This window comes from Rhinolophus sinicus, linkage group LG06 (assembly GCF_036562045.2).
Source record: "Rhinolophus sinicus isolate RSC01 linkage group LG06, ASM3656204v1, whole genome shotgun sequence".
Taxonomy (NCBI): Eukaryota; Metazoa; Chordata; class Mammalia; order Chiroptera; family Rhinolophidae; genus Rhinolophus; species Rhinolophus sinicus.
Window position 1 is genome coordinate 21,011,215 of NC_133756.1, and position 24,821 is coordinate 21,036,035.

Genomic DNA, 24,821 nt, shown 5'->3' on the forward strand with positions numbered 1-24,821 from the left:
ACTGCAAAACCACGTATGAGTTGTAAAGATTTTATAGGGTATCCGATGGGCACTTGTCTTATTAGGGAGACCACTTCATGGACAGTGTAGGTGCCTGACCACTGCTGTGTATACCCGAAGCTGAAGCTGAATAATAATGAATGTTAACTATAATTTAATATGTATATAATCACAGGATGTGGAGTACAGCATAAGAAATAGAGTCAGTGGAACTGTAACAGCTGTATACAATGTCAGAGGGGTAGTAGATTGGGGGAAAGGGGTTATCACTTTGTGAGGGGTATAAGTGTCTAACTATTACATTGTTTTGTACACCTGAAACTAATAATAAAAATAAATAAAATTAAAAGAAACAAATATGAGACTACTTTGCATAACTCTATGCAAACACACTTGAATATAGTTAAAATGCATAATTTGTAGTAAAATAAAATTTACTCACATTGACCCCAATGTTGATAGAAAGCTTAAATAGACCAATTTCAGTGAAGAAATAAAATTATCAAAGAAATGTCTCTCAAAAAAGCATGTTTTGACACACGAATTTTACCAACCTTTCAAACACATATAATTCCGATGGTATTTAACTTATTCCAGAGCATCATACAGGCAGGAAAACTTTCAAATGTTAAATTTGATAGATAGGAAAAAAGAATAATATTGTGGTAAATTGAATTACAGGACCAATTACTCATTGCTCCCTGTATCTATATTCTTTGTGAGGTAAATTTGCTATTCCTCCCACAAAACACATACTGTACTTTCCAGCCTCTTGTATTTAGGCTCAGTAATAAGATTCATGTTGGCCAATGGGATTACAGGAGTTAACTTTTCCTGCATAACCAACCACATCAAAACATTGTGGCTTAAAACAAAGTTGATTATTTAGTATGGTTTTGGGGTTGGCTAGAGGGTTCTTCTCATCTGTGCCAGGCCAGATGAGGCTGGATAGTCTAGAATGCTCTTTAAAGATATGAAAATGTTCAAGTTCATTCGAAATTAGGTAAATGCAAAGTAAAAATCTCACTGATAAGTTTGGTAAAGAAATAAAAATTTGGTAAAAAATATGTGGTGCGCTCTGTGAGGTTATATGGAAATAGGCACTCTATTCATTGCTGGTGGGAATAAAATAATGGTACAACCTCTATGAAGTGAATTTGGCAACACATAAAACTACATATGCATTCATGTTTTAGCCCTGCAATTTTAATTCTAGGAATTTACCCTGGAACTACACCTTCCAAATAGGAAAAACATACACACAAGTATTTCATTATGTGTAAGTATTTGTAATAATATTACAAACAAACATTATTTGTAGTAGCAAAATATTCTAAATATCCTAAACGTTCATCCAAGGGGACTGGTTAGAATAAATTGTGGCCCATTTACACAATGAAGAACTATGCAGCCATTTAAAAAGTTAGGAAGGAGCTGGCCCAGTAGCTCAGGCGGTTGGAGCTCCGTGCTCCTAACTCTGAAAGCTGCTGGTTCGATTCCCACATGGGCCAGTGGGCTCTCAACCACAAGGTTGCCGATTCGACTCCCACAAGGGATAGTGGGCTGCGCACCCTGCAACTAACAACTGGCAACTGGACCTGGAGCTGAGCTGCACCCTCCACAACTAAGATTGAAAGCATAACAGCTTGACGTGGAAAAAGTCCCGGAAGTACACACTGTTCCCCAATAAAATCCTGCTCCCCTTCCCCAGATTAAAAAAAAAAACAACTTTAAAAAGTTAGGAAGAATTGCAAATACTGATATGAAGTGACAACTGGATAAACAAAATATGATATATCTATACAATGGAATATTTTCAACTGGAAAAGGGAATGAAGTATTGATACATGGTACAACATGGGTGAACCATGAAAACACGCTAAGTGAAAGAAGCCAGAAACAAGAGACTACATGTTGCATGATTCTATTTATATAAAATGTACAGAAAAGGCTATACAGACAGAAAGTAGATTAATCGTTGTCAGGGGATTTTGGAGGGGGAAATAGTGAATGACTGATAATGGGTACAAAGTTCCTTTTAAGGATCATGAAAATGTTCTTGAACTAGATAGTGGTGATTTCTGTACAATTTTGTAAATATGCCAAAACTTACTGAGTTGCACACTTTATTAAAGGCAATCAGATAAATAGATTATGGGGAAATGTGTTTATTTTGGTCACTTCACTATTTCTAATTCCCAGCATGGTGCCTAACCCATGGTAGACACCTAGTAAAAATGTGTTAAACGAAAAAGAAAAGTAGAATGACTGACTGAAATGAGAAATCTTATTTTGAAAAAAAGAAAAGAAATCCTATTTTGTAACCCCAGTATATAACTTAGTTAGAAATCATTGTATGAAAATTTGCTGGATAACAGGATAGTTACATGATCTCAAAGTACCACCTCTAAAATTACATATTAATCACAAAGGTAAAAGTATTATTACAATGGGGAGATATTCTGGACATCACTTTAATCAAGTGATCAAACTTAGCATGATCATAATGTAATGAACTGACATTATGTACCTTCTGATGTGATATAGCGGGCAGTACACAATATTACCTACAAAATTTCTTGCCAAGAATGTTTAACCTGAGTCTAATATTGAAAAGGCAACGAGATAAATAGACATTATGAGACATTCTATGATACAGTTGGCTAGATTTTTAAAAAAATATCAGTATTATAAAAAAAAAAGCAGAGGGAACTGCTATAGATTAAAAGTGACTAAAGAGATGACACATGCAGCAATAATGCATGGTCTTAGCTTGGATCCTTGATTGAACAAAAGTTTTAAACGACAGTTTTGGACAACTAGGGAAACTTTAATATGGACTGTATATTGGACACTATTCACATATCAATGTTAAATTTATTGGGTGAGATAATAAAATTGTAGTTAAGTAGAAGAATAACCTTGTTAGAAGATACTAAAAGCTGGTTTTTTGAAAGGTTAAAAATATTTATAAACCTTTAGTGAGATTAATGAAGAAATAATGAACACAAAAATTAATCACTACAAATATGTAAAGGATAAAAGGAAATATGAAAAATATTGTCAATAAATTCAATAATCTGAATGAAAAGGACAGAGTTCTTCTTGAAGAAAACAAATAAATTATAAAAATTGAACCAAGAAGAAATAAAAATCTAATCGGCTGAATAGCCTTATAGCTATTTAAAAAACTGAGTTCTTAGTTTAAAACATTCCTATAAAGTAAACTCCTTTCACAAATGACTTCCCTGGTCAATTTTATCAAACTTTTAAGGAAGAACCAGTGCTAATCCTACACAGACTCGTTCAGAAAATAGAGGAAGTAGAAATACTTTCCAATTCATTTTATGACATCAGCATTAACGTGATACAAAAACCAGGTATCCCAAGAAGATAAAACTAGAATATCCCTCATAAACATGGATATAATACTTCTTAACAAAAAATTAGCAAATAGAATTCAGCAATATGTAATACAGCTTGAGCAAATAAAGTTTAGACCAGAGTGCAAGGTTAGTTTCACATTCAAAGGTCAATCATTTTAATTTGCTACGTTAGTAGAATTCAGGAGAAAAATCACATGATTATCTCAATAGATGTAGAAAAAGTATTTTCAGAACTCAATAACCATATATGATAAAAAGAACCAAAAAAAGTAATAAAATGGAATTTCTTCAACCTCAACAGAGCATTTATGCAAAAATTACAACTAACATCACACTTAATTGCTAGACTGAATGTTTCCCTCTTAGATCAGGAACAAGGCAAGGATGTATACTCTCACCACTTCTATTCAATGTTGTATTGGTGATCCTAGCCAGTGAAACAGGCAAGAAAAAGAAATAAAAAGCATAGACATTAGAAAGGAAGTTATTTCATAATAACACAAATTGTTTAATAAGCTTTAAAAAACATGTGCACATCCTGTATATTGAAAACTACAAATATTGCTGATAAAATTTAGGCATCAATGGAGAAATATATTGGGTTCATGGATGGGAAAGCCCAATACCACTAAAATTTTAACCTTCTCAAGTTGATTAATGAGTTAACAGAATCATATTCAAATGCCTAGAAGCTATTTTTTGGTAGAAAGTTATAAGCTGATTCTAAAATTTATATGAAAATGCAAATTACCTAAAAGAGTAAAAATAATTTTGAAGAGAACAATAAAGTTGGAGAACTAACTCTACCTAATTTCAAGATATGCTATAAAGCTTCACTAATAAAAAACATCCAAACTGGAAAGAAAAAAGTAAAATTATCTGTGTTCATGGATGGTATGACCTTATATGTAGAAAACCCTAAAGATTCTACACATACATATGCGCAACTGTAAAGCTAAGAAACGAATTCAACAAAGTGGCAGGATACACAATCAACACACAAAAACCAGTTGAATTTCTATACTCTGGCAATAAACAATCCAAAAAAGGAAATTAAGATAACAATTCCACTTATAATAGCATCAAAAAGAATTAAATACTTAGGAATTAATTTAACCAAAGAGGTGAACGTCTTGTACAGTGAAAACTGCAAAACACTGCTGAATTTAAAAGGAAAGGAATATAAGAAGACATAAATAAATGGAAAGACATCCTATGTTCATGTATTGGAAGACTTCATATTGTTAAGATGACAATACTACCCAGAGTGATCTAGTGATTCAATGAAATCCCTATCAAAATCCCAACATTTGTTTTGTTGTGTTGTTTGTTGTGTTTGTTTGTTGTGTATTTTGGGGGGTGCAGAAATAGAAAAACTCATACTAAAATTCATATGGAATCTTGGGCTCCTCAATAGCCAAAACAATCTTGGAAAAAAATAACAAAGTTGGAAGACTCACACTTCCTAATTTCAGAACTTCCTACAAAGCTACAATAATCAAAACAGTGTTGTAGTGGCATAAAGACAGACATAAAGTCCAATGGAATAGAAAGTCAACTCTTGCATATATGGTCAGATGGTTTTCAATAATGGTGCTGAGATCATTGAATGGGGGATAGAACAGTCTTTTCAACAAATAGTGCTGACAAAACTGTATACCCACATACAAAAGAATGAAGTTGAAGCCTTACCACATACCATATACAAAAATTAACTCAAAATGGATCAAAGACATAACACTCTTAAAATAAAACATAAGAAAAAAGCTTCATGACATTAGATTTGGCAATGGTTTATTAGATATGAAATCAAAAGTGCAGACAACAGGAAAACAATTGAACTTTGTCAAAATTAAAAACATTTGTGCATCAAAGAATACTATCAAGAGAATGAAAAGACAATCCACAGAGTAGGAGAAAATATTTGCAAATCATATGTATATCTGATAAGGGATCAATATCCAGAATATTTAAAGAACTCCTACAACTCTATAACAAAAAAATAAAAAACCCAATTTAAAGATGGGCACAAGATCGAATAGACATTTCTTCATAAAAACTATATAAATGGCCAATAAGCACAAGAAATGATAACATCACCGATCATTAGGCAAATGCAAATCAAAACAAGAATGAAATGCCACTTCACACCCATTAGGATGGCTGTAATTTTTTGGATGGCTGTAATTTTTTTTTTTAATTAAAGTTTGTTTGGGTGACAATTGTTAGTAAAGTTACATAGATTTCAGGTGTACAATTCTGTAATATATCATCTATATCTCACATTATGTGTGTACCACCCAGAGTCAAATTTCTTTCCATCACCATATATTTGATCCCTTTTACCCTCATCTACCAGCCCCTTCCCCTCTTACCCTCTGGTAACCACTAAACTATTGTCTGTGTCTATGAGTTTTTGTTTCTTCATTTGTTTATCTTGTTCCTTTGTTGTTTTCAGTTTTATATTCCACATATCAGTGAAATCATACGGTTCTCAACTTTTTCTGTCTGATTTATTTCACTTAGCCTAATAATCTCAAGATCCATCCATGTTGTTACAACTGGCACTATTTCATATTTTCTTATGGCAGAATAGTATTCCATTGTGTATATTTACCACATCTTCTTTAGCCAATCATCTATCAAAGGACACTTTGGTTGTTTCCATGTCTTGGCCACCATAAATAAAGCTGCAATGAACATCAGAGCACAAATATCTTTATGGATAGATGCCTGTCATTTTTTAAAAAATGGAAAATGACAAGTGTTGGTGAGGACATGGAGAAATTGGAAGTTTCATGCATTGTTGGTGGGAATGTAAAATGGTGCAGTTGCTGTAGAAAACAGATTTCATGGTGCCTCAAAAAGTTAAGCATAGAATTTCCAGATCGCCCAGCAATTCTACCAAGTATATACCCAACGAATTGAAAGCAGGGACTCGAACAGATATTTCTACTACGTTCACAGCAGCGTTCTTCACAATAGTCAAAAGTATAAATAACCCTGTCTACCAACAGATGAATGGATAAACAAAAGATGGCATATACATACAATGAAATATTATTCAGCCTTTAAAAAGGAAGGAAAGTCTGATGTATGCTATAACATGAATTAATCTCAAAAACAATATGCTAAGTGAGGACAGACACAAAAGGATATATATTGTGTGATTCCGCTCACATAAGGTACTTAGAATAGGCAAATTCATAAAAACAGAAAGGGAACTGTGGTCACTAGGGGCTGGAAGGAGTGGGGAATACTTTAGTGGGTAAAGAGTTTCTGTTTGGGATGATGTAAAAGTTCTGGCAATGGATAGTTGTGTTAGTTACACAAAATTGTGAATGTACAATTTAATTCTAATAAATTGTACTTATAAAAATGGTTTAGGGGCGGCGGGATGGCTCAATTGGTTAGAACTTGAGATCTCAACAAGGTTGCTGGTTCAATTCCTGCATGGGATGGTGGGCTGTGCCCCCTGCAACTAAAGATTGAAAATGGCAACTGGACTTGGAGCTGAGCTGCGCCTTCCACAACTAGATTGAAGGACAATGACTTGGAGCTGCTGGGCCCTGGAGAAACACACTGTTCCCCAATATTCCCCAATAAAAATTTTTTTTTAAGTTTTAAATTGTAAATTTTGTTATGTATGTTTTTAAATAAAATAAAAAACTTTAGTTCATTAATCAAAAAAGTGTGGTCTTGGTATAAGAACAGATATATAAATCAATGGAGCAGAATAGGATTTCCAGAAATAATCCTATGCAATTATGGCCAACTGATTTTCGACAAACATACCAAGATCATTCAAGGGAGTAAGTTTAATATTTTTAAAAAATGATGCTGAACCAACAAGATATTCATGTGGGAAAAAAATGAACCTTGGCCTTGCCTTATATCATATACAAAAATTAACTTAAAAATAGATTTTAAGGGCCGGCTCGGTGGCTCAGGCGGTTAGAGCTCCATGCTCCTGACTCCAAAGGCTGCCAGTTCGATTCCCACATGGCCAGTGGCCTCTCAACCACAAGGTTGCCAGTTCGATTCCTAAGGTCCTGTAAGGGATGGTGGGCAGCGCCCCCTGCAACTAAGATTGAACACGGCACCTTGAGCTGAGCTGCCACTGAGCTCCCAGATGGCTCAGTTGGTTGGAGCGCATCCTCTCAACCACAAGGTTGCCGGTTGGACTCCCTCCAAGGGATGGTGGGCTGCACCCCCTGCAACTAGCAACAGCAACTAGACCTGGAGCTGAGCTGCGCCCTCCACAACTAAGACTGAAAGGACAACAACTTGAAGCTGAACGTCACCCTCCACAACTAAGATTGACAGGGCAACAACTTGACTTGGAAAAAAGTCCTGGAAGTACACACTGTTCCCCAATAAAGTCCTGTTCCCCTTCCCCAATAAAATCTTAAAAAAAAAATAGATTTTAAGAAATATATGCAAGTCATATATTTGATAACGGACTTATATCCAGACTATATAAAGAATTCTTACAAGTCAATAACAAAAAGACTAATCCAATTTAAAAATGAGTGTAATGATTTGAATATATATTCATCTAAAGAAGATATATTAGTGGTTAATAAGCATATGAAAAGATGTTCAATATAATTAGCAAATCATATCCACAAGAAGATGCCACTTCACATTTGGAGGATGGCTATAATAGAAAACACTGTAAGTGTTGAGAGGATGTGCAGAAATTGAAATCCTCATTTACTGCTAATAAGATTCTTAAATAGTAGAGCCTCTTTAGAAAAACAGTTTGACTGTTCCTCAAATTGTTAAACATAGAATTACCATATGGCCCAAAGTTCTACTCTGTATATATCAAATAAAAATGAAAATACATGTCCACAAAAACTTACACACTAATGTTCCCAGTAGCATTATTCATAATAGCCAAAAAAGTGATACAACTTAAATGTCCATTAACTGATGAATCAATAAACAAAATGTGGTATATCCATACAATAAGCAAAAGTTTTAAACTCTGATGAAGCCCATTTTATCAATTTTTTTCTGTTAATGGTTTTATGGGTCCTGTCTGCAAAAACTACTTAATTCATGAATATGAAGGTATTCTTTTATTTTTTTCTTCTAATAGCTTTAGCTTTTATATTTAAATATTATCCAATCTATCAGTTGTTGACAGATTGGTGTTGAAGTCTCCAACTACAACTGTGGATTTGTCTGATTTTTCAGTGCAATCATTTTTTTTACTTCACATATTTTCCAGATCTGTTGTTTAGTGATATATTTAGGATTGCTATGTCTTCTTGGTGAGTTGATCATTGTATAATGTATTTCTCTATTTCTGGTCATTTTCTTTGCTCTGAAGTGTACTTTCTCTGATATTAATTTAGCCATTACTACTTTCTTTTGATTAATGTTTGTATGATGACTCTCCATTCTTTTACTGTCAACCTCCCTAAACCATCCTGTTTGAAGTGAGTTTCTTTCAGTCACAATATAGTTGGGTCATGTTTTGTAATTCACTCTACCAATCTTTGTCTATCAGTTAATATTTAGACCATTTACATTTAAGGTAATTATTGATATCTGACAGCTTATGTTGTCATTTTAATTTTTATTTTTGGTTTGTTCTGTTTCTAATTTCTCTGTTTTCCTTTCCTGCCTTCCTGTAGGTTACTTGAATATTTTTAGAATTCCATTTTGATTTGTCTCTAGTTTTGAGTACATCTCTTTGTATAGTCTTTTTAGGGATTGCTCTAGGTATGACATCATACATATGTAACTTATAGTCTACAGATGATGTCATCTTACTAATTTGAAGAGTATGGAAAATTTGCCTTCCTTTCTTTTCCTTTACATTTCCTCTTTATAATTGTTTTAAATATTTCTTCTATATACATTTACAAACACATCAATGTTACAATTTTACTTCAGCTGTCAAACATATTTTTAAAACAAAGAAAAATCTATTATATTTCATCTTATTTTGCTTATTGTTTTTTTCTTTCTGATGCTCCAAGATTGCTTCTTTTTTAACAAAATTCTTTGTTCCTGACTTATTTATTTTTTTAGTGTCTTTAAAATTTATTGGAGTGATGTTGGTTAGTAAAATTATATAGGTTTCAAGTGTACAGTTCTATAATACATCATCTATATATATTGTGTGTTCGCTACCCAGAGTCAGTTCTCTTTCCATCACCATATAGTTGACCCTCTTTATCTTTTTTCACCACTCCTCCCCTCTTACCCCCTGGTAACCACTAAACTATTCTGTGGTCTGTTCAGTTTTGGTTTGTTTGTCTTCTTCATCTGTTACTTTCAGTTTTACATCCCACATCTCAGCGAAGTCATATGGTTCTTGACTTTTTCTGTCTGACTTATTTTGCATAGCATGATACTCTTAAGGTCCATCCATGTTGTTGCAAATGGCATTATTTCATCTTTTCTTATGGCCAAGTAGTATTCCATTGTGTATATGTACCACATCTTCTTTATCTAATCATCTATCGAAAGACACTTTGGTTGTTTCCAGGTGTTGGCCACTGTTACTAATGCTGCAGTGAACATCTGTGTACATATATCTTACAGATAAATGTTTTCAGATTTGAGGTAGATAACCAGAAGAGGGATGGATGGGTCATATGTTAATTCTATTCTTAATTTTTTGAGGTACCTCCATACAGTTTTCCATAGTGGATGTACCAATTTACATTCCCACCAACAATGAATGAGGGTTCCTTTCTTTCCACAGCCTCTCCAACATGTTATTACTTGTCTTATTGATAACAGCCATTCTAACAGATGTGAGGTGGTAATTCATTGTGGGTTTGATTTGCGTTCCCTAATAGCTACCTCGTTTACCCAAAAATAAGACCTAGCCAGACAATCAGCTCTAATGAGTCTTTTGGAGCAAAAATTAATAAAAGACCCGGTATTATATTATTTATATTATATTAATATATTACATTACATTATATTACATTACATTGTATTGTATTGTATTGTATTGTATTGTATTGTATTGTATTGTATTGTATTGTATTGTATTGTATTATATTATAAGACCCGGTCTTATAGTAAAATAAAACCGGGTCTTATATTAATTTTTGTTCCAAAATACACATTAGAGCTGATTGTCCAACTAGGTCTTATTTTTGGGGAAACACAGTAGTGACGTTGAGCATTTTTTCATATATCTGTTGGCTGTTTGTACGTTTTCTTGGGAGAAGTGTCTGTTCAGATCCTCTGCCCATTTTTAAATTGGATTGTTTGGAGTTTTTGGTGATTTGTATGAGTTCGTTATATATTTTGGCTATTAGCCCCTTATCAGAGGTGTTGTTTGTGAATATCTTCTCCCATTCAGTTGGTTTCTTCATTGTTTTGTTAATGGTTCCTTTAGCTGTGCAGAAGCTATTTAGTTTGATATAGTCCCATTTGTTTACTTTGGCTTTTGCTTCCCTTTGCCTTTGACATCAAATTCATAAAATCCTCTCTAAATCCAAGGTCCCTAAGTTTAGTACCTGTATTTTCTTCTATGCAATTTATTGTTTCAGGTCTTATGTTTAGGCCTTTGGTCCATTTTGAGTTAATTTTGATATATGGTGACAGATAGCAGTCTAGTTTCATTCTTTTGCACATGGCTTTCCAATTTTCTCAGCACCATTTATTGAAGAGGCTTTCTTTTCTCCATTGCATGTTATTGTCTCCTTTGTCAAAACTTATCTACCCATATATATATATGTGTTTATTTCTGGTTCTCAATTCTGTTCCATTGGTTTGTGTGTCTATTTTTCTGCCAATAGCAGGTTGTTTTGATTAATGTTGCTTTGTAGTATAAATTGAAGTCAGGGAGTGTTGATACCTCCAGCCTTCTTTTTTCTCAGATTTGCTTTGGGTAGTCAGAGTCTTTTGTGATTACATACAAATCTGATGATTTTTTGTTCTATTTCTTTTGTCTTAAATGCCATTGGGATTTTGATGGGGATTGCATTAATTTGTAGATTGCTTTGGGTAATATGGCCATTTTAACTATGTTGATTCTTCTATGAACATAGAATATCTTTTCATTTCTCTGTCTTCTTCAATTTATTTTAATAATTGTAGTTTTCAGTGTATAGGTCCTTTACATACTTTGTTAAGTTTATTCCTAGATATTTTTTTTGTCAATGTAAAAGTAATTTTTTTCATTTCTTTTTCTGAAATTTCATTGTTAGTATCTAAGAAAGCAATGGGTTTTTGTACATTGATTTTGTATCCTGCATCTTTACTGTATTTGTTCAATGTTTCTAATAGTTTTTAGGTGTAGTGTTTAGGGTTTTCTATATAAAGAATCATGTCACCTGCAAAAAGTGACAATTCGACTTCTTCGTTCCCAATTTGGATGCTTTTTATTTCTTTTTCTTGCCTGATTGCTCTGGCTAGGACTTCTAATAAGTACTATTTTGAAAAACAGTGGTGAAAGGGGGCATCCATGTCTTGTTCCTGATCTTAGAGGAAAAGCTTTCAGATTTTCACCATTAAGTATTATATTAGCTGAGGGTTTGTCATATATGGCCTTTATTATGTTGAGATACTTTCCTTCTACACCCATTTTAGTAAGTGTTTTAATCATAAATGGATGTTGTATCTTGTCCAAAGCTTTTTCTGCATCTATTGATACAATCATATAATTTTTATCCTTTGTTTACATGGTGTATCACATTGATTGATGTGTCTATGTTGAACCATCCTTGTGCCCCTGGAATGAACTCCATTTGATCATGATGTGTAATTTTTAAAATATATTGTTGTATTTGATTTGCTAGTATTTTGTTTGCACCTGTGTTCATCAGAGATATTGATCTGTGATTTTCTTTTTTTGTGTTATCCTTACTAGGTTTGGATATACAGTAATGTTGGCCTCATAATTTAATTTTTTAAATGGCTATTTCTAACAACTGGCTCATAAAATTCTTTTTAAAAAAATTCTTGAAAATTTAACAATCAGCTCTCATGAGCCAGCAGAGCTGGCTCCAGCACAACTCTGTAAAAATGCAATGACCTTTGATCCAGCGACTCTACTACTAGGAATCTACCCTAGGGAATTCTAAATTTCTCTTAAATTCATCTGTACAACTGTTTACTTGACATCTTTTATTATGTGTCTAATAGGCATCTCAAATTTATTATGTCCAAAACTATACCCTTAACTTTTATTCCATAAAACCTGTTTCCTCTTCTGTGTTTCCTATTCAGTGAATGGCCCACCATCACCAAAATGCTCAAGTTAATCAGCCTTGACTATTCTCTTCCTTTTACACTATCTAAATGATTAACAAATCCTATTGACTACATCCTATTGACCAAAATATACTATGAATCTGATGACTTCTTACCTTCTTCATTGAGCCTCACTGGTTCTAATTAGCTGGTATACCAATCTATCAAGTAATTACCTACATTGTCTGGCCAAGACTGAGTTACACTCCTCTCTGAGGGCACTGAGTCAATTCCACCCAAAGTACCTGGATGAATCAATCAATTCTGGCAAAATGACAATTTTGGCTATAATGTTGCAGCACAATCGTTTAATTGCTTATGTTATAAACATTAAATAGCTCTATACATTTATATTAGACTAAGTAGGGAAAAAGGGAAGAAAAATAAACCTAGTATTTAGTGCTTATAATGTTCTATAAAATACTATCATGTGTAGCATGTTTTCAAATGCGAATTAATATGTGACCTAAACAAATCTGTTTTAAAAACATATATTTTTAATTATCTAGAGCCAGTTCATTATTAATGCTTAATCTACCTTTTTTCACATAGAATGGAACTGATATATACTGATATATACAAATTCATGGTTAATTCCTCTATGGGGCAAAAATACTATTTTTTCAAAGTCTCTTTAATTCACTGCTCACACACTTAAAAGTGAACATAAAAGGAGACCTGTTTTACACCTTTGTGCCAGTATCCTTTTAAACCTCTGTTCAGTTTATTGTTGATTTCTCTGGTTTCTTCACTAGACCCAAGAGAGAATAGTTTTCTTCATTTGAAATATATAACTGCCAAATAGGACACAGTTCTAAACTTGAAACATTCAGAGTCATAGAAAAGTTACCCTGACTTTTTAACTGCAGTAACTACTTTATATGCAAAATTTTAGAAGAGTCATAACTCTTTAAAAGAGATAAGTTCTCTCCATTTAAATACATAAGATTATTGCTGTCCAGGAAGTTAGGTTTGTTAGATGCAATTTATATATTCAATACACATTTGAGTGCTACTACACAGGAGGACTGTGATCAGTACTGAGATGGTCAAGAAGACAAACTTGGTTTTTGCCTACTTGGAATTGCAATTTTGGCATATTTATATAGACATTGTTTGTACTGCCTGTATATGACCTAGATACTTAAAAAAAAATATATATATATATATATATATATATATATATATATATATACACATATACACATATATACATAAATATATATATATTCATATGTGAATATATATATACGTGTGTGTGTGTGTGTATATATATATATATGTATATGTATATATTTATATAGTTTGTTTCCCAGCCAAGCTCCAATACCTCACTCCCACTAACTCTCTTGTCTTTCAGGTCTAAGGGTGCTTCTGTCTGTCTTTGATTCTTGAGATCATCTTCTTCCCTTAAACTTATCCATATCTCTATAAATAGTCCCTTTATAAACCTCTCTTAATTTAAGGCCTTTTGAGCATGCCATAGATTTTGAATGAAGGTTAATGTTACAAATATTCAGATCTTGGTTAACTATTGACTTGTTTCGGTAAATGCTTTAAAGGGCTAGTGGCTTATCTTCTAAAGTACCATTCTCGTAACCTCCTTTATTCTCTATCTCAACATTGTGTTCATTTCCCTAATAACTTTTATCTAAAATTTAATTTTTTTACATGCTTATTTACAATCTTCTCCATTAGGCTATAAGTTACATAGGGCAGGGGCCATATTTATTTTTTTCACCATTGTATGCTTTGTGACTAGCATGTAATAGATGCTTAATAAATATTTGCACATACACCTATTTAACAAATATTAATTGAGTACCTACTCTGTTCCAGGCCCTGTTTAAGATTCTGAAAACAGAAAAAATAAACCAAGTATATTCTCTTATGAAATAAATAATTATGTCCCAAATATAGATCTATGGGATATTAACAGCCCCTACATGAAAGAAAAAAAAAGCATTCTATAAATAAATAAATTTGGGAAACAGTTACAAAAAAGTTGAATTGAGTTTTTTCTTGCAGGTTTTATCAGTTACTTTAATAAACAAATATGAATTTGCAAGGGAGGATTGATACATATGTAGTGTTTCCTAAGCTCTGTTATTACAGAGCCCCCTTTTCAATGAGCAAAGATATTTAAAAATAATACCTGTAATTTGAAGCGGCCATGATTGTTGCTTTGGATTTTTTAAGTGAGTCAGGAAAAATTTGACTAGAGGTGCAATTTCCCTATCTAATCCTCTCCTATTTATCATCCTTTAATCAATTGATTTAATATACAATTGATTTAAATATACAACATAAAGTGATTGTTATGACTTAAGAGCAGGTTATGCTTATTTTAGAAGATATAACCAATTTCAAGTTTTGCAATTGATTCATGGGTGATGTATAATTAATAACAGATCTTCAATATAGTAGTTTGCTCCACAGAGGATGCACATGACATTGAACAACTGGTATAATTTCAAATCAATCCATGTTTAATTCAGGGCTATACCAACATAGCTAGCTTTAATCCATTTTACCAATTCACCAGGATAGCCTACTGCATGCATCATATACCTTATCATTTCAATGCCTTGAATGTTCTTTTTCTCCCAGAAGAAGTTCTAGCTCCACCTCTTAATCCCTGTGTCTTTGAAAAAAAGTATCATCTCTTAGCCTCAGTTTTTAAAACTATGAAATAAAATAATAACTGCTATTTCACAGGACTGAAGAAGATCATATATATAAATCCTCTCATGAGTGGGAGGTTACAGACAAGCCAGGAGAACAGACTAGAATGATCGGTGTGGTAATGGATTAGAGTTGGAGACATCAATAAGAATGCATGTTTAATTAATATAGATACAGATGGTTAAATATAGAAATATGTATATAGATGTGTATATACATGGGTTGCTTATATGCATACATACTTCTTTGTTCTGTTACCTGAGAGGGCTTAGAATAAATGACACTCCAAACATAATGAGCACACTTTGTACCTTGATCTTTTGCGTCTAATACCATTTTCCATGAAAAGGAACCAGAGCTCCTTGGAGAAATGGGTTGATTCTAGGACTGAGGCAAAAAATGAGCCTGGATCATCTTTGGTGGCAGAAAATAAGGAATTGTTACATACACACACACACACACACACACACACACACACACACACTCATAACACACAGTGGTGGGATATGTAAGAAGGGCAAACTGAAAGAACTCTCAGTGGTCAAAGCTGGTACAATTTGAGCAACAAAATAAAAGTGCCACCAGATTATAACCCAAAGTATTAAAAAAAAGCAAAATCCAAGAGTCCATACTGGGGCCGGCCCAGTGGCTCAGGCGGTTGGAGCTCCATGCTCCTAACTTCAAAGGCTGCCAGTTTGATTCCCACATGGGCCAGTGGGCTCTCAACCACAAGGTTGCCGGTTCAAGTCCTTGACTCCCACAAGGGATGTTGGGCTCTGTCCCCTGCAACTAAGACTGAACATGGCACCTTGAGTTGAGATGCCTCCCAGATGGCTCAGTTGGTTGGAGCGTGTCCTCTCAACCACAAGATTGCTGGTTGGACTCCCTCCAAGGGATGGTGGGCAGTGCCCCCTGCAACTAGCAATGGCAGCTGGGCCTGGAGATGAGCTGCACCCTCCACAACTAAGACTGAAAGGACAACAACTTGGAGCTGAACAGCACCCTCAACAACTAAGACTGAAAGGACAACAACTTGACTTGGAAAATTGGAAAAAACAGTCCTGGAAGGACACACTGTTCCCCAATAAAATCCTGTTCCCCTTCCCCAACAACAACAAAAAATCTTTAAAAAATAAAAAAGTCTTAGAAAAATGAGAATTAAAAAGAAAAAAGAGTCGATAGTGATATACATGACTGAATAAATTAATAAATGGAGGGAACCAGACAAATCTCCCATGCAGAAGAATTCCAAATAAACTATGTAGTTTCTCAAACCTAAAGCAAGGGTAGCATAACTTCCCATTCCTTAAGTGTGGGCTACATATAGTGACTTTCTTCCAGAGTACAATATGGAAAGGGGGAAAAAAGAAAAGCTTTACAGTGGAGACGACTGACAAACACTACTTTAGTCAGGTGATCAAGGTTGTAAGTCATGTTGGTGGTATGTAACCTTGATATAATATCATGAAAATGGAACTTTACATTTGTAATCCTCCTCAAAAAAACCCCATAACTCATACCATTATACACTTATTAGAACAGCCAAAATCCAGAATACTGACAACACAAAATTTGGACACGGATGTAGATCAACAGGGAGTCTTATTCATTGCTAGTGGAAATGCAAAATAGTATAGACACCTTAGAAGTTTTGCAATTTCTTACAAAACTAAACATACTCTTACCATTTGATCCAGCAATTATCTTCCTTGGTATTTACCCAAAGGAGTTGAAAACATGTTCACTCAAAAACCTGCACATGGACATTTACAGCATTTTTATTCATAATTGGTGATACTTGGAAGCAACCAAGATATCCTTCAATAGGTGAATGGGTAAATAAGCTGTGGTACATCCAGACAAAAGAATATTATTCAGCCAACAAAGAAATGTGCTATCAAGCCATGAAAAAAGCATGGAGGAAACTTAAATGCATATCACTAAGTGAAAGAAGTCCATCTGAAAGGCAATATATTGCCTGGACTTCCACTATATAACATTCTGGAAAAGGCAAAACTGTGGAAACAGTAAAACCGTGGTTGCCAGGAGTTGGGCATTTGGAAGGATGAATAGGCAGAGCACAGAGGATTTTTAGGGCAATGAAAACACTCTTTATAACACTATAATGATGGATACATATAATTATATATTTGTCTAAAGCCAAAGAATGCACAACACCAAGAGTAAACCCTAAGGAAAACTATGGATTTGGAGTGATTATGAGGTGTCAATGATAGTTCATCAGTTGTAACAAAGGTACCCTTTCAGTAAAGGATGGTGATATGGGGGAGACTGCATGTGTCCAGCAAGGGGGTATATGGGAAATCTCTATACCTTCCTGTCAGTTTTGCTGTGAACCTAAAACTTCTCTAAAGAAAAAAAATTATTTTTAAAAACTAACAAAATAAACCATAACTCCAGTCTAATCATGAGAAAAACATTAGATAAATTCCAGTGAAGAGGCATCCTCAATATACCTGACAGGTACTCCTTAAAACTATCAAGGCTTTCAAAAACAATGTAAGTGAGAAAATGCCATAGCCAATAGGAACCTAAGGAGACAAGACAAATAACATACGTAGGATTCTGGAACAGCATAAAGACATCAGGTAAAAATTTTAAATGTCTTTACATTAGGTAAAGACATTAGGTAAAAATGTGAATAAACTATGGACTTTCATTAGTAATAATATATCTATTAATTCATTAACTATAAAAATGTACCATAATAATACCATAAGGTGTTAATAATAGGGAAACTGTGTGGATGAGGGGGCATATGAGAACACTCTACTATCTGTTCAATTTTCCTGTATCTCTAAAACAGTCCTGGGGTGACGGTTGTTGCCGGTTCTATTCCCACATGGACCAGTGAGCTGTGCCCTCCACAACTAGATTGAAGACAATAAGCTGCTGCTGAGCTACTGGAGGGGTGGCCAGATGGCTTGGTCGGTTAGAGCCTGGGCTCTTAACAATAAGGTTGCTGGTTCAATTCCCGCATGGGATGTTGGGCTGTGCCCCTTGCAACTAAGATTGAAAACGGTGACTGGACTTGGAGCTGAGCTGTGCCCTCCACAACTAGATTGAAGGACAATGACTTGGAGCTGATGGGCCCTGGAGAAACACACTGTTCCCCAATATTTCTCAACTTAAAAATAATTTTTAAATAAATAAATGACAAAGTCTACTAACAAAAAAGAAAATGCCTCTCCTAATGTCTGAAATATATAAAATGTGTTTAATACAGTCTGTGTAACTGTTTTCAGCTCTATAAATAATAATGTAACATACTTTTCCAGTTTGCACCAGTTTATGGTCACAAATATAATCTTATTTACAATAATCATCCTTGTTTCAATGGAAACCATTTATAGCATAAAGAGGACACAGTTGAGCTTTAGAGAACAGCAGACTGAAATTAAAAGCCTTGCTCTGGAACTATAAGCTCTGTGAACTTTGACAAGTTATTTATTTTACCTCTCTAATTTCCTCATTTTCAAGATGGGGTTAAAATAGGAGTTCAGTTTTGGACCTGTTAAATTTGAGATGCCTATTAGCTATTCGTTAAATTTGAGATGCTTATTAGCTATCCATGTGGAAAAGTCAAGTAAATGGTTATATATGAACACAGGGAAGAGATCATGGCTGCAGATAAAGTTTAGCCTTACTGGTTTTTTGTGTGTGTTTTTTAACTTTTATTTATTTTTTAAGTGTGTTTTTCCAGGACAGTCAAGTAGTTGTTTCAATCTAGTTGTTGAGGGTGCAGCTCACAGTGGCCCATGTGGGGATTGAACCGGCAACCTTGTTAAGAGCGCTGCACTCTAACCAGGACTCTAGTTAACTGGCTACTTCTAGCCTTACAATTTTGAGATTGAATAAACTGTCTTGGGGGATACTCTAACACTTAGTACTCAAGCTCAAGAAGTAGCAGCAAAAAAACCTGAGAAAAAGGAACCAGAGAGGTATGATGTCACAGATACAAAAAACAGAAGAAAAGTGTTGAATGCTTCAAAGAGGTTAAGTGAAGTGAGGAAAGAGGACTTATCACTGCACTTGGTAATACTAAGGTGGCTGATGACACTGCCAAGAGTCGTTTCAGTGAAGTGACAAGGGCAGAAGCTAGAATGAAGGGGAATGAAGAGTAAATGGGAGATGAGGAAGAAAGTGGGACAAGAAGTAGGTGGACAAGTTTGCGAATGCTGATGTGAAGAGAAGCTGAGAAATGAGGTTGTGACTGAAGGTGAGTTTAGTGTCAATGGAGAGTTCTAAAGATGGCACACTAGAGCAGGTTTGTAGGATTGGAATGATCCTATGGGAAGAAAAGAATTGCACGTACCTAGGTACTCAAAATGATTTTTGTTGTTATTACTTTAGGCTCGCCACTCTCCCACCTCCAAAATCTCACCCAGTTATGTCTGGAAGTCTGAGAGTATCTCATGTGAAATCATCACTAGTCCTGCTATCATCTGTCATTTCATACTCTCCAGCCAGACTCCCTGTAGTAAAATCTCCTGATCTTCCACTGCCCATTAAGTTATTTAGTGATGCCTCTGCACTGCCACTAGTCCTGAGGCTCATCTTGAATATTTGATGTCCATTCCAAAGGCTCTGTTTCCTGATGCTCCCAAAGCTGCTAGTGCCAATATGCTGAAGTCCTTTAGATGCCAAAATACTGGGGGATTTCTAGAGTCTTTAATGGGCACTATTTAGAGCAGAAGAGAAGAGAATGCCCCTCCTCCTCACTTTATATATCTGGGAACCAAGCAATGCTAATTGTGACCAAAGGTCTCCCAGAGTAATTTCTGAAAATAGCACATTTTGTTTCTGGTTACAGTACCTAAGGTCTCAAACTTAAGTCCATTAACTGGATCCATTTCCTAGCACAGACTTCATGTTGTATTCCCAATTTTTCTTTACACCGTACTGCTTTTATGACTTCTTTCTGTTCCCCAAACCTAATGCAAATCAATTCATGCAAATTCCCAGTTTGGTCTTTTAAGTCTAAATCCCAGACATAGGGATATAGTTTAGGCTAAAGCTTGAAACCTACGAGGTCTGACAATGAAGTTCACGAACTCATCCTAGAAAAAGTGCTACATACCTCATTGCTGAATATCACTACGATCACTTTTGAAGTACTCCCCTTGGGAAGCTATGCACCGAGCCAGCGCCTAGTCCACCCTTCAAAGCAATTCTGGAACTCTTTCTGGAATGGCCATCAGAGCTGTTGTCATATTACCCTTGATGTCCTGAATGTCATCAAAATGTCTTCCTTTCAATATTACTTTACCTTCACATAAAGAAAGAAGTCATTGGGGGTCAGATCAGGTGTGTAGGAAGGGTGGTCCTATACAGTTATTTGTTTACAGGCTAAAAACTCCCTCACAGACAGTGCCTTGTGAGCTGGTGCATTGTCATGATGCAAAAGCCATGAATTGTTGGTGAAAAGTTCAGGTCATCTAACTGTTTCACACAGCCTTTTCAGCACTTCCAAACAGTAAACTTCGTTAACTGTTTGTCCAGTTGGTACAAATTCATAATGAATAATCCCTCTGATATAAAAAAAGGTTAGAAACATGGCTGCAACAAGTTCGCAAACTTAATTGTCAGACTTCGTATAAAAAGTTCCTTCAAATCATTAAAAAGTAGATAACCCAATTGAAAAAAGAAGCAAAAGACTTAATACATATTTTAGAAAAAGGGAAATCCAATGTCCATAAGTACATGAAAACTGCTCAACTTAATAATCAAGAAAATTCACTTTAAATCGTAATGATAATTCTACTTGTGGATAGGATATAGTAAAAAGGATAGACCAATGTTTTGCTGCAACAACTATAAAAAATTGATAAATCATAAAAATCATATTTTAAAATATGTCAGCGTTCATTTAGATGAATTAAAATTTCAGAGGGAAGAGCCCTCTCCAGGTAGGCTGACAATAGCCAACTGTTTTCTTTCCTCATTATACTTGCTGATTCTAGGCACAAGATAAAGGAATTGGGCTCAGCCTAGTCAGAGGGACTCCCTCAGGAGAAAAAGAAACAGAAAACCATTTGACAGTCACACTGGCTGGCATAATGGATTGGAATTTAGAAGCACCCCAAAATATCTCATGGGATATTTTCTGACAGTGGAGCAGGAAGCTGGTGGGTGTGCACAAGGGAGGCAGAGTGAAATTTAATGGTACTTAGGAGACAAAGAGTCTTGCTAAAGTGAATGGGCCTGCAACAAACACATAACAGGTCTCCCTCTCAAGAAATTCACCAGATTTTAAAACTACATGAGGAGAGAAGCAACAGAATTAAGTTCAAAACTTCAAAGTCTCCAAAGAAATTTCCAGAGAAATTTCAGAGCTGAGGATACAGAGACTCACTAGACTTTCAATCAAAAGTTTGGGATGGTCACACTTGAGAATGGATCTGGGCTGGAAAGCTAGAGTGAAATATCTTGTGGTTTCATGGTATTCAAACCTTTGAATAAATCTCCAATGGTGTTTAGACTTCTCCCACAATAGATCAGTACTGCAGACCTACCAAGCTTTCAATTAAAAGCTTGGAAGAGCCACCTCTAAGGAACAGGGACAAGTCAGAGGTGGACTAAGTTTTACTAAAATTACAACTCAGCTCCAACATAGCTCAATTCCAGATTGTACTAATGTCATCTTCACCTTACTCCATTTACTTAAACAGTCCAGTATTCTCTATGGTCCTACTTTATACAATGTCTACATACAATTAAAAGTTACAATACATATATAAAGAAAATAAAATGACACCAATAATCAAGATAAAAAACAAAACAAACAGAGCCACAGATGATCCCTCTGTTGGAATTAGCAGACAAGGACTTTAAGATCATTATTACAAATATGTTTTTTTAAAATCAAGGAAGAGATTTTTTAAAAGTGAGTGAAAAGGTGAAGAACTTCCACAGTGAGTTAAAGTTTGTAAAAAAGAATCAAATGGACAATCCAGAAATGAAAAATATAGTAACTGAAATAGTGAAATAATTAAATGAGTTTAAAAGCAGTCTAGAAAGATTACTGAACTCAAAGACAAGTCCAGTGAAAATATCCAAATAGAAGCATAGAAAGAAAAAAGAGTGAGAAAAACAGAACACTAATAAAAGACATGTATACACAGTCAAGTAGTCTAACATACATACAACTGGAGTCATGAATGGAGAAGAGAAAGCGAATGGGGCTGAAGCAATATTCAAGAGATAATGACCAAGGAGTTTAAACAAACAATTGATAAAAGATAGCAATAAACAGACTCAAGAGGTTCAGGATAAATGGCAAAATAACCATACCCAGATGCAATTTAGTAAAATTGCTGAAAAAAAACAAAACAAAACAAAACCAACATACTGAAATCTTAAAAGCATCCAGACAAAAAGTAAGCATGTCCTCTAAAAGAACAATAAGATTTCCAACTGACTTTCAGCAGAAGCCAAAAACATCATGGAATGACATCATGAAATTGCTAAAACAATAATACTAACTCTCAACCTGTAATTCTGTACCCAGCAAAAAATATTTTTCAAAATGAGGTAAAATAAAGACAGAAAGCAAGCTAAATGAATTTGTTGACTGTAGACCCACATGACAATAAATTCTAAAAGATTTTCGGGCTAAAGGAAAATGACCCCAGAAGAACACGACTGTAGAGAGGAATGAAGAAAGCCAAAAGGGTAAATATCTGGGTTAGTACAAAACAATATAGATTTCTTAAAAAGCAACAATAACAATAATACTGTCATGTGAAGTTTATTACATAAGTAGAAGTAAAATACATGACAACAATGTCACAAAGGGATAATAGGGGATAAATGGATTAAACTATTGTAAGATTCTTCTATTGTGGTAGAAGTACTGATTTGCTTTTATTCTATTTACGGACTTATTTACTAATCATTACAATAAGTTAAGGATAAATAGTGAAGTCTCCAGAGCATTGTCCAATTTGGAAGCTACTAGCTACACATGGCTATTAAGTACTTACTGTGGCCAGTTCAAATTCAAATGCACTGTAAGAGTAAAACATACCTGATTTGGAAGACACAAAATGAAAAAAAAGTGAAATATCTCATTAGCCATTTTTTACATTGATTAAATGTTGAAATGCTAATATCTTAGTTAGTTGATCAAATAAAACTTTATTTAAAATAATTTCACCTCTCTCTTTTTGCTTTGTTAATATGACTACTAGAAAATTTTTAAATACATATATGGCTTATTATATTTCTATTGGACAAAACTAACCTAAAGCAGTGGTTCTCAACCAGGGTTGATTTGGCCAACCCAGCAAAATTTGGCAATGTCTTGAAAATTTTTGGATTTCACAACCTTGGAAAGGAAGGGTACTGCTACTGGATACAGGTCGGGGGTGCTGGTAAAACATCCTATAATGCACAGGACAACCTCAACAACAAAGAATTATCTGCTCCAAAATGTCAATAATGCTGAGGATGAGGAAGCACTGCTCTAAAGTGACCTTTACTATAATACCAAAAAATGTGTAACTAAAAATTCACTATTCCAAAATAATAAGATGATGATAATTACAGGAAAGGAGAAATAACGAAATAAAGACTAGTTGAGACAAACAGGAAACAAACAACAAGATGACAGATTTAAATCTAAATATATTAGCACTTAAATGTATACTGACATTCTGATTAAAAGATAAATATTGTCAGAATGACTTAAAAACAAGATCCAATTATATACTGTTCAAAGGACACATGCTGTAAAGATAAGAGAAGATAAATGGTTAAAATAAACCCTAATCCAAAGAAAACTATCTTGGCTAATCTGGGAAAAAGTAAACTTTAAGGCAAGAAGTATTGCTAGATATAAAAGGAAACGTGTGATAATGATTTAAGTATGAATTCAAAAGGAACACACAACAATCCTAAATTTGTATGCACTTATTAACATAGTTTCAAAATATATAAAGAAAAAAAAGAATCAGTCTGAATAGTGTTATATCAGTTAAAGAAGTTGTATTCAAAATTAAAACCCTTTCCACAAAGAAAACTCCAGGTACATCTGGCTTTACTGGTAAATTATTCCTAACATTGAAGGAAAGAAATATACCAATATTAACAATTTCTTTCAGACTATAGTGAAAAAGTAAACACTTCCCAACTTGTTTTCATATGGCCAGCATAACCCTAAATACAAAACCTGACAAAGATATTGTAAGAAAAAAAATTATAGGCCAATATCTCCCATGAAACTAGATGCTAAAATTCTACAGAAAGTATTAACAAATCAAACCCTTTAATATATAAAAGGATAACACATCATGACCAAGGTAGATTTATTCCAGGAAGCAAGCATGGTTTAATATTTGAAAAATCAATTAATTTAATTTACCGCGTTAACAGATAAGAAAAAAAACCAATACGATCACCTCAATAGCTGCAGCAAAAGCATTCGATAAAGTTCATGTATTCATTATAAAAACTTTCTAAAAATGAATTAAAAATGCTAATTTAAAATCTTGT